At 42.3% G+C, this 14,127-nt stretch overlaps 1 protein-coding gene across 13 annotated transcripts in view; it reads left to right on the forward strand.

Moving 5' to 3' along the window:
* Window positions 1-14,127, forward strand: part of ATXN1 (ataxin 1) — a 474,819-nt gene that overhangs the window by 370,394 nt on the left and 90,298 nt on the right. For 2 of the 13 annotated variants that reach the window (XM_086841769.1, XM_023919687.2), the window contains one exon: window positions 883-988. The exons of the other annotated variants lie outside the window; for them this stretch is intronic. The gene's annotated coding sequence lies outside the window, so the exon portion shown is untranslated. The remainder of the gene's footprint in view (window positions 1-882; window positions 989-14,127) is intronic. 13 annotated transcript variants of the gene reach the window in all.

Raw genomic sequence — 14,127 nt, forward strand, 5'->3', positions numbered from 1 at the left:
TAGAAAAAAAATAAAGTTATGAAACCACAGATATTGTCAGAAGGAAACAGCCAGGTTAACTCTTATAACTAGGCTTAAATAATTTTGAAAATGGTGCAATCTGAAATTAATTTACTTGCACAGAATTGGGTGTCTTACTGTGTAACAGAGAAAACAGGTACACTGATAAGTGAAAAATAAAATTATGGAATTCTGAGTATGCATCACTCCAGCTGATTTAATTTGGAGTTATGAGGATTAACCCTGAAAACCAAGCATGCAGAGTCTAAGGTGCAAAAATGAGTTGGTGAAAAAAAATGTTGGTCTTGGCAAGTTTGTTTGCCGCAGAGTAAATGACACACAGAACTCCACGTGTAAGAGAAATCCCTGAGTAACTGCCCTTGGCTGGGGTCTCAGGCCAGGGTGCCTTGCTGTAAGCAAGAGGTGGGCACTGGAAGGAGTTGCCCTCCCTGGTGTACTCGGGCTGCCCGGTGGCATCGCCCTGCCGTGCGTGCTGCTGCCGCGTTTGTTGCGCCAGCTCCGTGCTCCGGCTCTGGCTTCGCAAGGTCGCTCTCCTGCAGTCCAGGTAGAATTAGAGCAGCGATGGGAAATGGCTTTGGCTTTTTTTCTATCTTGAGGAGGTAAAAGGTGTTGTGCCTTGTCCAGGCAGTCTGTTTTTTGAACAGTATTGGGGCTTTTGTTGCTGGGGCCAGGATGTTTAATAGTTTGACTTTGCTGCTGTTCTGTTTGTTTTATTCAGCCAGGGACATATCACAGATCTATTTTTTGATCAGGCAGCATTCCTGTACTATAATAATTCACGAGCAGAATTCACACACTAGTTGTGTGAAATGCCTGTTGATTACTTCTCTACATGTGCTTCTTGCCCTTGTCTTCCCTTAGGTACAGTTTACTCTGTGCAAGTTGTAAACTCCATGGAGCAGGTGTTTGTACAGTGCATAGCACAGCAGGACCCAGGTTTCATCGAGGTGTCTGGACATGCTCTTATGTAAGTAAGAGTACTCTGTCTTGTGAGCAATTAGAATAGTTCACATTAGCTGAACTTGTAGAGTTTCCTGTGTGCAGGCTGATGAGAAAAGGGATTTTTCTTTCCAGGCTGAGAGGGCTTTGCAGATGTTCTCCACATTACAGCGGCAGCTGGCTCTTTGGGCACTGGACAAAGAAATTATTTGGAAATAGCTTCAAAGTTTAGAGATGGCCCTTCACATACTAGTGCTCCTAGATGAGTTAAGTGGAGGAAGTTCATACCTCTTGTGGTGCTTTTGTTTCAGTCTGCTGAGCTGCAGACTCAGCACAAGTGCAGCATGCAGGTTTTCACAGCGAGAGCTTTTGTCGCTCCCAGAAGTGCTGGAAACTTAATTGCTTTCAAAGGCAAGTATGGAATCTGGAGGACCCGGTACAACCTGCTGAGAGAACATAAATCATGAGATACTATCACATTTCTGTGCTTGGGCTTGTGTGGAGTGAGTTTGCTTTGTGAGTGAATGCCTTTGGAATACACTGGTGGTTTTTTTCTTGATTCTTAGACATAGCAGTAATTGTTGTTGGCTTTGTTAACAGGCATCTATGTTCTGTTCTGAAGTTAATGTTCATGCCTTCTAAAAAGTGTGCAGACAAAAAGAAATATTTGTTCTGCCTTGAAATCATGAAAGCATTTCTACATTTAAATGGATTGATAGCCTTGATCCAGGTTGTTCTCAGCCAGCGTCCCTTCACATGGGTATGGAAAGAGAGCTACTCAGTTGTCACTTGACCACTGCTGTTTATCTTCGCTTACAGACAACGCTTAAAATGCCAGTGTTTACTTGTTTAGTTTTTTTAATGCTAGTTTGCCAGCTACTTTTGTCCCTAAACAAATGAACCATGATCACAACTGAGAAGAAACTGCCTTTTGTGGATAAGGAATAGAATTTTGAAATGGCCTTATATAGTATGCTTCTTTAGGTTTTGTTTTCCAAATTAGTCCTTGTGAAAATTTGTGGAGTGGGTCCTTCAGTTGGTTTTTGGCATTTTTATCCACAATCCAGTTTTAAAGGTGGTTTTCCTCATCTCCTTAAATGATTAGCTGATAGGCTCTCCATTCATAAGAATACTGTTTTGATATATTTTGCATGGAAACTGAAGCAGGAAAAGGTTTTAAGGTAAGCCAACCAAATAATCTAGGGTCTTTTGATCATTTTCCATTAGTATTAAACCAGTAATCTGCCCTATTAGATGTTAGAAAGGAAGCTCAGTGTTTAAATAAGATAAACATGCCAATTGACATTCAATATGTCTTCTCAAGTCACCAGCAGAAACCTCATTGAACCTTGTTGGCAGAGGTGCCTTCTGCAAGGGTTCCTAAAAACACCTCCCCAGCTCTTGGCTTACTTTCTGAAATGGTCTGGCGCTGCAGTGGGTCTGGTGCCAGCGCTGAATGCTTGGTCTGGCTCCAGTTGGATCTGAAGAAAGGCTGAGTTTTAAGACCTCTAGGATGCCTTCAGGTCTAGGAGAAACTGAGCACTGGAATAATGTGTCATCCAAACTGTGGTGTATTCCCAGAAATTGATGAATATGGTGTTTTAATTTGGGGCATTTATATAGTTGAAGTTACTGAGATCTTAATGCTTAGAAGAGAGAATTCTGCAGCTCTTTAAGATTGCCTGGCACACAAACAAGCAAGGATCTAAATTGCTTTGAGCTGCTGACAGTTATCACAGCTTTGTGCAGACACACCTCTGCTGGTACTGACAAAACACAAATACCAGTTTCACATCACAACTCTCCGTGGCTGCTGTACATCTTTAGACAATACTGTACCTTTACAACTTCCACGCAGAAAATGGAAAGAAGGGGTGAGTGGCAGCAGTAGCCTCTTATCAAACAGTTGGTTTAAATATGCTCTGAGTAAAGATAGCATTTTAAAACAAAACTTGATCTGTTGTTTGGAAACTAGACATTTAATGCATTACATCACTCTGATCCCAGTCCACTCTGCTGAAGTTACACGGGATGCAAGAGCAGGCTTTGGTCTGTGAGGAGGATAGTAGGAAGTGAAGAAAAAACTTTTTTTTTTTTTTTCTGTATCACTGTGTTTGTCTAAACTTCATAGATAACTGAAAAGTCTGTTTTCAAAACATCTCTGACCCTATATGCAAATAAAATTTCTGTAATTTTGGCTTTTACTAGAAATTACGTCCATTATGCATTTGTGTGACAAGGCACTTGTATATTAGTACTAAATGCTAAAGTACTAAGTAGTAAATTAGTACTAAATGCTTCGTAAAGAAATTCATTTCCAATCCAGGGTGAAAAGTGAAGAGGCATTCTTCACTAACTTCTCTACATTCCCCCTAATCTATATCATGGACCATCATATATTTCACAAAACTATCAGTAACAGCCTTCCTGTTGATGCAAGTTTCATATAAAGAGTGTATTGACAGATTTAAATTTATTTAGTTTCCTAAGACCATAAATGGACATTGTGGTGGCTGTTGGCCACTTCTGTGGGTCCTTGCCTTCAAGTATGGAGTTAGAAATGAACACTTCAGACTGTTAGAGGAGTGGGGGATTGCACTGGCTTTGGGAAGCTTTCAGCAGGGCCGAGCAGATTCTTTGATTTGCCATGATCAAACATCCTGATTGACAGAGTATAACTTGAGTTCCATTTTTGATTCAGTGACTAAAGTTTGTTGTGAATTCTTCTAATGATGTCTCATGCAACTTTGTTGAATTAAAAATTTTGACGGCTCTGCTCTCCGGGTGCTGCAGAGGTGGCACAACAGCAGCACTGACTGAAATCTCTGCTGTGGGTGCATGTTTGCTGCCTTTATCTGTTCTGCTGGATGTTACCCCTGCCTCTGGTCTTAAGGGCAGCAAGGCAGGCCTCAAAGCAGGCACTCAGCATAACCAAGCCCTTTGTCAGCTGGAACATTTTCTCTGATTCTTTATTAGGTTTCTGTCATGAAGTACAAGGTGCTGTGGTGATTTGGGTTACTTTTTTTAGCCTGTGAGCTGTATTTCTACCATTGTAGGCTCTGAACAGTTTTGTCAGTTCTGGATTGCTTTGTGGTTCTCCTGGGATAGGTAATGGCCTCTTCTACCTTCATCAAGCACTAACCTCACAGGCATTGCTCAGTAAATAATTCCAATGCAAGGTAAACTTGCCTTGCTGCTGTTAAAATTCTCAGTCTTCTGAAAAGCCAGTAGATGGGGTGTGTGCAATTCCTGTGTGAAGTCACTGTACTTCTCAACCCAAAGATCCAACAGTAGTTTCTACATTTTTGTTGCAGAGACTGTTGTTGTTGCTGTTATCAATGGCTTCCCACATGAATCACAAATTTAAGCAACCCTGAGTGGAAGCACCAAAAATTCTTGATTGATATTTTTGCATGAAGTACTCTGAGCATGATCTACTGTGCACCTTTCAACACTGTTAGGTCTTTGAAATCTGGGTATGAATTTTTAAATTTTTATCACAAGTTTCCCTCTTCCCCCCCCCCCCCCCCCCTTTTTTTTTTTTTAATTGAACTACTCATGAACTAGAAAGGTACTGGATAACTGAAAACAGACTGGGTTACCACAGACTTCTGCATAATTTGAGATTGTAGTATTAGGTATAGGTGCCATGGGGACAGCTAAGAAATACATGTTTTGTGTCTCCAAGGCCTGCATGTAAGAGTAAACATCTATCATGTAGACATGATTCTGTTGATCATAGATGCAAAAATTGAATTTGCTAGCAAATTAAAATATTTTCCTCTTGTTAATAATGATCATGTGAATAATCATGTTAATACAAACGGTAGAAAGGGTCACTGGTCACATCCCAGAGTGGATTTCATGCCTGTAGGTCAGTTATGGTAGACTTGAAATAGGAGGGAATCTAAAACAGGAGACAAATGGCTTTGGAACAGATGACTCCCTGAGTTGTTCTCCTTAGAGGTCACAACAGAGCAGAGCATGAACCACCATGGAAATGGGCTGGCCAAGGAAATTTACATCATTCAAAATGAAACCGTCTAGAGATGGAGTCCTGTTAGGTAGGCCCTAGCTGCTTATACCTCATTGGCAATGGAGAAACCTTCAAATGGTTTGGTAATAGTTAACCAAGAGAGCTCCACAATCCATGTCTGAAAGGTATGAATGCAAGCTGGAAGTATGTTACCAAGAAATAAGTTACAATTAGAATACTATATTGAAAATATCTCATGAGAAGAAGTGTGAACACATATGGCAAGGATGCACAGCTGAAGTTCTCTGAGAGATACTTGGGAAAAAATGTTTTACATATGCATGTGCACTCTGCTCCAAGCTATTAATGCAATTATGAGAAGGTAGAAATCTTCAAATAGCAGAGTAACTTCAAGTAATTAAAAAGAAAAATTTAGCAATGGAATATGACAGAGTCCTGGAGGCACGGGTTTTGTTTGTGCCTGTGATGAAAGGGGCAAGTAACACAAACCTGTTGCCTGTTATGCTGCCTTTCAGAAGAGAACCACCAGAGCAGTGTTTTAATCTGGAGTGGTAAAGTGTGCCCAAAATACTCTGAGTGTTTAACAGTTGCACAAATTATTCACTTTCCTAGCAGTCTGATTTCATATTATAATCTGTTTCTCTTCTGTCTTTAATGTGCAATTCTGCTGAGCCTGCAGCTCACATTGGCTGCCTTGAGCAGACGGCAGGTCAGCTTTTGAATGTAGAAGAATTCATGAAATTTAAGTATTTTGTGTACAGTTAATGGCAGTTGTGCAAGTACAAAGACTTTGCTTTATCAGCAGATGTGGTCTAGGTTTACATTTATGTCCACATTCAATCCTTACATTATTGCAGTTGAGAGAAAAAAAATCAGGAGCTTGGTGCAGTCTGTAACAGCTTTGGTAGCTGGCCAGTCCACTTATCCTTGAGTAAAGCACGTGGTAGGGTGGTTCTTTCTTCCATTAACTCTTTGATGCTTGGAAACAGGGATGATTCACACGATGTGACGGGGAGGGGAAATTACTATACATGCAAGATTAGCAAAAACTTTGTACTCACCTTGTGCCAAGCCAGAAAGGGATTTCTGTACTATGGGAATGATTAGGTGGCAATGTTTGCTGGACTGCTGTGACAGACAAGGCGTAGTTGAGAAGGTGATCCAGCCCTGCTGGAGTCTGCATGGTAAGTGGAGGGCAGCCTTTCCACTTGGAAACTAGTATTGCGTTGGGAACTTTCTGGTTAAGTCTGCTGTTGTTTGCAATAGCGCAGCTGTTTCCCTTGTGACATGGCTGTGTGTCCTCACTTCTTGCCTGAGCTGGTGCTGGAGTTTGGAGTAGAAGGCTTTTTGCCATCATTGCTCCTGTCTGGTTAAGGGTTGGTGTTTCTTCTTTGTTTGGGAAGAGGTGAGGAGGAATCATATCTATGCATGGCAGAAATGATGATGAGCAGAGTGCAGAGGGAAGGCCACATACCCTTCCTTCCCAGAAATAACCAGCACCAAAGCAGGAGCTTGTCTGTAGCACCTCAGCTTGGCCCAGCCAAGCATCCACCATGCGGTGAGCAAAGTGGGGTGGGACTTACTTGCAAGGTGAGTAGTGTGATTTCCAAATGCTATGGAGTGGAGTCATTCCCAAGCCATGGTAGGAGCTTTTTTCTCAGGGTTAAGTAGTGTGCTGTTCTCCTTTAAACCGGGGAAATGGCAGTCTGGGAGAAGGGTATGAAAAATAGATGGGCTTAAATTGAAACCTGGCATCTGGAACAGCTTTGGCAGACCTCGAGGTAATACTTCAAAGTTGTTCAGCCCCACAAGGTACAGTATAATTTTCTGCTTGGAGAAAGTATTACTTGGGAACTGGAATCATTCTTGGGGCCTCCTTTTGCAGGGCACTGTCACACTAGGTAGAAAATAGCTCCTCCTGACTGAGCTGACTCCTCAGAGAACCTGCCATTCTGAGCTGCTTACTTGCCTGTTCTCTGTCTCCCCAAGAATTTAGCAGCAAACCTTTACTCTGAATTAGTTTTACCACACTGAGCAACAGACTGTAAATATATCTGAGCATTACTGATTCTGCTTTTACTCTACTGAAATGATCTTCCATATTTTAGAATCATTGAAGCTGAAGCAACATAAATATTCTGTGTTTCATGACAGCATGAAAGGAGCATGGCCTCCTTATTACTCGGCTATTCAAATGTGTGCAGGAGCACTTGGAAAGGGCAAGGCTCCCTCAGCTCCCTGCAGTTTGGCAGGTATCTATCTCCTTACAAGATTGGGTTTGGACACGGAAGAGAAGTTTAGCACATTGGCTTGTCTATGATTTTACCATTCTGGCATTGAAGGGGTGATTCCCAAAGTTTAGTGATCAGAGGCAGAGAATATCCTTCCACAGGCAGTTAGTGTCTGTAATTCTCAACATAGTTCCTGAACCTGCTTCCACTTTTGGTGGTTTACAAGGGAGAAGGCAAGTCAGCCTTATTCAGTTGTTTTAGCCACGTGTGTTTGGAGGTCATTCTGAAATGCAATTAATGCATGCCTGCACAGAGGTAGGCTGTAAGTTTACTAATTGGTTTTGATGCCATTTGCTGCTTGAATGTTGGTGATTTTTTTATCTAAGGTGAAAAGAGCATAATTATTTTAAACTTATACCAACCCCCCATTTTCTCTTAAGTGTCTTGATATGAAGTAATTTAAACTAAATTTCTGCACAGATACTTTCCAAGAGATTGGCTGTCAAGTACAATAAAAAAATCTACACTTTCACAGGGACCCAATGAGACTTTTAAAATTTAGATTTATTCACAACGTTAAATGTGGTTGAAGATGTCATTTCTTAAACAGCACTTTTAGAAGTAGTTAGCTTAAAAGTATAGCAATTCAAAGCACAGAGGGAATGATTTTGAAGTGTAAAGTCTTGAAACACAACACAGAGGTTGACAGTTTCACTACAATTAGAAGCAAGGCAGGCACAACTCCCACTTCTGAAAACTTTCCTATTGCACTGCTTCCTCTCTTGGCCTAGAAAACCTGAAAAAAACCTCTTTTGAGTGGCTTTGCTTATTGACTTAACATAGTTATACTCAATAGCATTAGGAGACAGAGCAGAAAGGGCTGCCAAATGTGTCTGTAAAGAATAATCTTTACAGAATGCTTCAGAGAGGTATTTTTTCCACATGCTTTCAATGTCCTGAGAATGCTGCTTTTTTCAGGAAAGCAAGTTTTAGGGTGGTTTGGGGTTTTTTGTATTTTCTTTTTCTTTTCACTTTTTTTTTTTTTTTTTTAACAAGGCTTGTTTTGTTAGGAAACCACTCCCTTCTGCTACTGCATTTAGACTCACTGCTAATTGCCTTTTGGTGGAAGACATTTTCCATGAATTGCCACATTCCCCCACACTGTTACAACTTCTCACTGATTATGCTATGTTAGCGGCACTTCTGCCTGCTGCCTTTGGGAGGAGTGTCTGAGAGAAGGATTTGGTTGGTGTACCTGGGAAATTGTGAGGTTTGCAGGAACAGAGGTTTGTAGCTGCTAAGACATGGCAGAGGCAGTTCCTCCCAGACTAAGATGGTATAATCTATATTATATATACTGCAATATATTATAGAAGATAAGAGGGTATAAGGAGGGCATCCTGTTACTATGGTGGTTTATGCACTGCTCTGCTGTGCATGCCACTGCTGAGGATTTTGCATAAGCAGTCCTGGCAAGGTGTTGTGTGGTGTGTTAAGCTTATATTTGCCATCCTAGTCACACAATGTAGCGAGAAGTCAACCCTAAACTCTGGTGCCAGAGAGGGTGTGGGAGGGGGTGATCTTCCAGGAACACTACAGGCTCACTGAGCTCCTTGAGGTGCCCAAAGAGCCCAACCTCCAAGCTTATCTTTATCCTATAGCCTGGGGACAGCATAAGCTTCTCCTTAGCCCAGCACTGTCCTCTGCAGCAAAACCTCCTGGAGCAGCTGTATAAAAGATCACTGCTGACTGAAGCTCAAGCACTGAACAGGGGAACTGGATGTAGCAGAGTTGTTCAGCACAGCTAATCCACTTAAACTATGGAGTTTATCATCTGCTGATCTCCAGGGGTGGCTGCTCTCTTAGGTGTGATAGCTAAAGAGGCTTTGGCTTGAGCTAGTTTCAGGGCAGTCAAAACCTGCAGCTCGGGCTGAGGATCTGGCTACACCAAGTTGGCCCTGACCCAACCAAACGTGGTTAAAAGTGAGAGGTTGTGAAAGATAAACCCCTCTGCTTAAGCCTTGTCCTAGCTCAGAAGCTGATCAGTGTGTTCAAGTGCTTTTCCAGTCTTAACTGCTTTGATCAAAGGTAGGGCTTGCTTGGTCTCTGAACGGGGATGAGCTTTGCCAGTAAAAGCCCTCTTTTGAACTAGGATAATTGCATCCACAGGGCTAGTAGTTAACGTTTCTGCTTTAATTGTGTCACTGTACAGAAGTGTACACATCTTTTACAGATAAAACCCTTCTAATTTCTAATGCAGTAACCATGGTTGGGTCTCACCTACAGTGTGGCTGTTGGCCATGGTGCAGGAGGAACAGCTGGTGTTGTAACAGGATCTCTGACTACATTAATCTGTTGTCCAGCCTGTGACATATGAAGGTTTTCACCTCAGAGTGGTGGTTAAACAGTCCAGGTCCATCCAATACGCCAGTGCTGGCTGAAGGCAAGCCCAGGGTGGCATTTTCTGCCATGTGACAGTGAGCAGGGGTAGCTGCAGCCCACAGGAGCAGGCAGTGGGCACTGCTCTTGCCCTGCTGTCATTTATCTGGGATGAAACCTTTATTTGTTTAGTCCTACCCTTTTTTACTGTTGAGGGGAAGAGAGAGGGATGAGGAGCAGCATGTGGTACGCTGCCGAGTCCTCTACTGTCCTCCTTGCAGTAGTAGAAGACATCCAGAGAAGCTAAAACTCGGTAGTCTTTTGTGAAAAAGACTTCTGATGTTCCTTTTGCCAAATTATTAGTAAATTATTATAGACCAAATATAGATCAAATAATTCTCTGCAGCTAATCCTTGCTTACCACAGGGGGGTAGAAACAGCAGTGCTGCAGTCCTGTTGATTCTGGTCCCACCACAGGCCATGTAGCTAGGAGTCACTCTGACAGCACCCATGTATCACTCATACCACTGGGTACAGAAACCTGCTCCCTGCTTTCCCTCAGCAGCAGAAAAAGAGGCAGAAATGAAGGTAGAACTCAATCTGAGTTTCAGAAAAGGCTGAAACTGGTCTGTTGGCATAGAGAGAGAACCAGGAAACAGGAACACCTGTGCTGCATAGCTTTGGGCAGGTCAATTATCCCATCTTCAGTGAAATTCTTTTTTGCATAAGGTATGAATAACAATACTTAATTTACCTTGCAGGGGTATTACAGAGTGTGCAGTTAATTTTTTTTCAACAGTGTTTGTGGTATGTAAAACCCTAAATGAGTGCAAAGCATTATTATGATTTAATTTTATTGAGGGTTAAATATTGGTGACGTGCCCAGCTGAGCACTTGTTGGCAGTGAGCGAGGCAAGTGACCAGCAGCAAGCATGTTTGGCAGCAAGCAATGGACAAAAAAGGAAATCATCACTAACTTACTCCAGTCATACCTATTTTTTTTCCTGTCTTGTCACTGTACATTTCCCATTAAGCAGATGGAGATGATCAAAATATCAAATAGGAACTCTATTACATTTTAGTGTTTAAAAGGCAAATAAAGGTTAATGACATGAAAATTTGTTTTGTAGGTGAGTGAGAGAGTGGAAGTGCCTCCAAACATGCCCTGAATGGTCCTTAAATAATATCTTTTAGGAACAGACACACTTGATGGGTTATGTGGCAGATTTTTCAATGGGTTAGTAGCATGCCACGGCTGCTGGTTCCTCCACATTTCATGCTATTGTTGAGGGTTTTGCACTGGATTAAAAACGTGGATGAAAATCACTTGGACAAGGCTGGTACCTCATGGCACCATCATGAGCAGGGTGTGTGAGAGCAGGGGTTGTGCAGGCACCTGTGCTGGGGGGTGCTCCCGAGTTTGAAACACGAGTCAGTGCCAGACAACATTGTGTGTCTGTGTAGAGCTGCCGAGTGGAAGAGAGGGACAGACAGCGTGTGTGGCTTCTCTGCCTGGCTCCAATCTCGTGGGAAATGGGGGCTTCCTAGTGGTGGGGTTACCCTCAAGTGCCAGCGCTCCAGCAGGTTTCAGATGCACCTTGGCATTGTCCCAGGCATTTTGTTACTGCCTGCTCACTTTCATTCATTTTTATTAGGTATGAAACGCAGACTCTTGTCCTAATTACCGCTGGTAGACAATAGCACAATTGAGTAACAATCTTCTGGCAATGGGGGCTAACTTCTGCCCTCAGAAAACTGCACTCCAAGCGTGGTGGAGACAGGTATTCCTGGCAGAGAGGAAGGATTTGACCTGCACTTTCCCTATATTTGTTAATTCAACATCTCTGCTCTGTGAGTGTCCTGAGAGACAGGTCCAGAGGTCAGCAAAGCAGAAAAGGATCTTCTTTTATGTGTCTTCTTTTAAGCTTTGGGTCAAAGTCTGCATCATACCCTTATTCTTGTTGGATTTGAAAACATTGTTTGGCCCTGGATTTTTTCAGGGTTTTTTTTTCCCTTTCTTCCCCAGCTCCAAAAGCTGACATGGTCACTTACCCAAACACAGTGATAGCATCAGCTCCACAGTTAACTTCTCATTTAGTGGTGTTTCTGAAAATAACAATTGCTGCAAGAAAACAAATGGTAGACATGCAGCATATGCTGCACATAATGTTAATTTATTGCCTTTTTTGAAAAAAAACTGCAGTATGAAATTTAGGGAGCAAATCTCAAACCCTGTGAAATTCATGGCACAATGCCAGTTTGTTTGAAAGAACCGTACATTTGACCCTAAATCTTACAAGTCCTTAACTACAATTTGCTTTCTCACATGCCACTCATCTTTAAGATGATACTCCTTTTTTGGCTTTATTAATTATCATTATTGTTGTTGCTGTTATTATTCCAGGAAATCTGTATGGGAGGAACGCTGAAATCTTAAAAATAGCATTTTCATGTCCTCCTACTCACTGTACTTCGTGCATAGAATGCCTTTTATAAATGCAGACTTGCTGCTTGGCTAGATAAAAGAAACTGTCACTTGATTTCCATAACGAAGTCATTCCCAGGAGGATTTCATTGTTTTAGCAATAAAATTTTTCTAAAAGGCCTTTTATTTTGCTTGAGAAAGATAACAGGAATGAACTTCTGAGTGGTTATTCTACAAAACAATTAGAAGAAAGCAAGACTGTCTTGATTTGATGTAAGGAGATTTGTATGTGTATGAATTCCCTTTCATGTAAGATGAGAATAAACTCCCATCTGAAAATCAAGTTAGAAACATCCCCCCAACAACCTTATCCAAAACACTTTTTCGCCCCTTGCTCACAGACATGACATGTATCTCTGTCAGGACTCTCCTGCATAAATTTGGTCATATCCTGGAGTTCAGCCCTATTTCAAAAGGCACTTGCATAACTTCTGATTCAGATACTTTCCTGAATTAGAGGCAGTCAAGGATAATCATTGCCAATTATTACAGTGCATTAATTTTGTTACCAGGTATGTTCGTATTCGTGGGGAGGAATGATCTCTGCATGCTGCATTAGGGCTGAGCACTCCCTGAAGCAGGGATGGTGCTTTGGCTGTGGGTGCACACTCTGTGGAGCACAGTGCAGGCACAGTCTCTCTTTGCTCACATGCACCATGCTGCCCTGGCCTCTCTGACCACTTCTCCAGCATTTCTCACCCCTTTTCTCAGCTGCTTTGTTCTTTTTCTCTGAATGCTGAACATGTTAAAGCTTGTCAGAATTACAGCATCAGAGAAGATGTAGAAAGCATATCCAGTAAGTGAAAGTCCTGCTGCATGTATTTAGTTTTTGGGGGTTTTTTTTAGGGGGATGAGGCTGTCTCTCATTTGGACATATTTTGAGCCATGCTTGCATTTTCCTGAAGTGTGAATCAATGCATTTACCACTTCAGGTGCCGTAGACAAACTACTACTGTAGGTAGATGCACACAATAAGAAACAAAAGGGATTAGGAGAAAAAAAAAAAATTATTTGTAGTCAGGAAAACCTTTATGGATTTGGCATCATACTTAAAATTGCATTGTATTAAAGAAATGCAACAATTTCAGAAATTATTATTTATAGGAAGATTTGTGAATTCAGGATGTGATATTCTGACTCACCCGACAGCAAACATGTTTGCGCTCCGGCTGGTATGACTCACCCTGACATTTGTCTTAAGCGTGGCAATTGTTTTAGCCCTCTGCTTGGTGCAGGATGAATGAACAGGCTGAGCTCCACTGTTGCAGATTTACTACGTGCAGCCACCCTGGTAAATTGCAGGCTCAGCTGTGGAGTATTTCCTGTCACACACACACACATGTGCACAAACATACACGTGTGCAGCCCCCCCCAACACCCCAGTAATGCTTTACTGCTAAATACTAGATTCATAGAAAGGAAATGCATAATTACAGCACTGCCTTTTGCACCACATAAAGCAGCCCACATCAAAAGATGTTTGTCATTAATGTTTCAACAGGTAATCTCTGGAATTACTGCCAAGTCGTGTTCCTGTTACTTAGCGCTCAGTGTCGAAATCATTGAAATCTTTGTTGTAAGCCAGCATAGTCATCTTAATCCTGCAAAAAAGTTAGTCAATAGTGCCTTTGTTTTCCAGCTCTGTATCACGTTGCATCAGCAGCGCAGAAGACGTGGCGGCACTGGAAGCGGGGAGAAGGTTAAGGGTGCGTTCTGGGCTGGCTTCCTAAGGAAACGAAGCTCACGTGGTGGCACTGTTTGTGCCTGTGCGCATGTGTGTCCCCCCAGCCTGGCAGCTGGTGTAAGTCTGGTCCTCCTCAACCCTGCATGCTGCACAGGTAGAGGAGATGGGGAAGCTGCTCCCTGAAAACTCTGTGTAAGTAGCAGATGAATAGCTCTGGGCACCTGGTGGCTGAACCCAGCGAGGCAAAGGCCATGGCCCAGACTCAAATCTTACTGGCACCAGGCAGTTGGTCCCATGGACATCTTCTGGAATTACTGCTGCCACCAGAGGTCAAGCCTCTTCTCTGGTTGTCTGGTTTGTAGCATTAACAATCTTCTTCAGGAGGTTTTTG

Source organism: Cyanistes caeruleus, chromosome 1 (assembly GCF_971803275.1).
Source record: "Cyanistes caeruleus chromosome 1, bCyaCae1.hap1.1, whole genome shotgun sequence".
In the NCBI taxonomy this organism is placed as follows: domain Eukaryota; kingdom Metazoa; phylum Chordata; class Aves; order Passeriformes; family Paridae; genus Cyanistes; species Cyanistes caeruleus.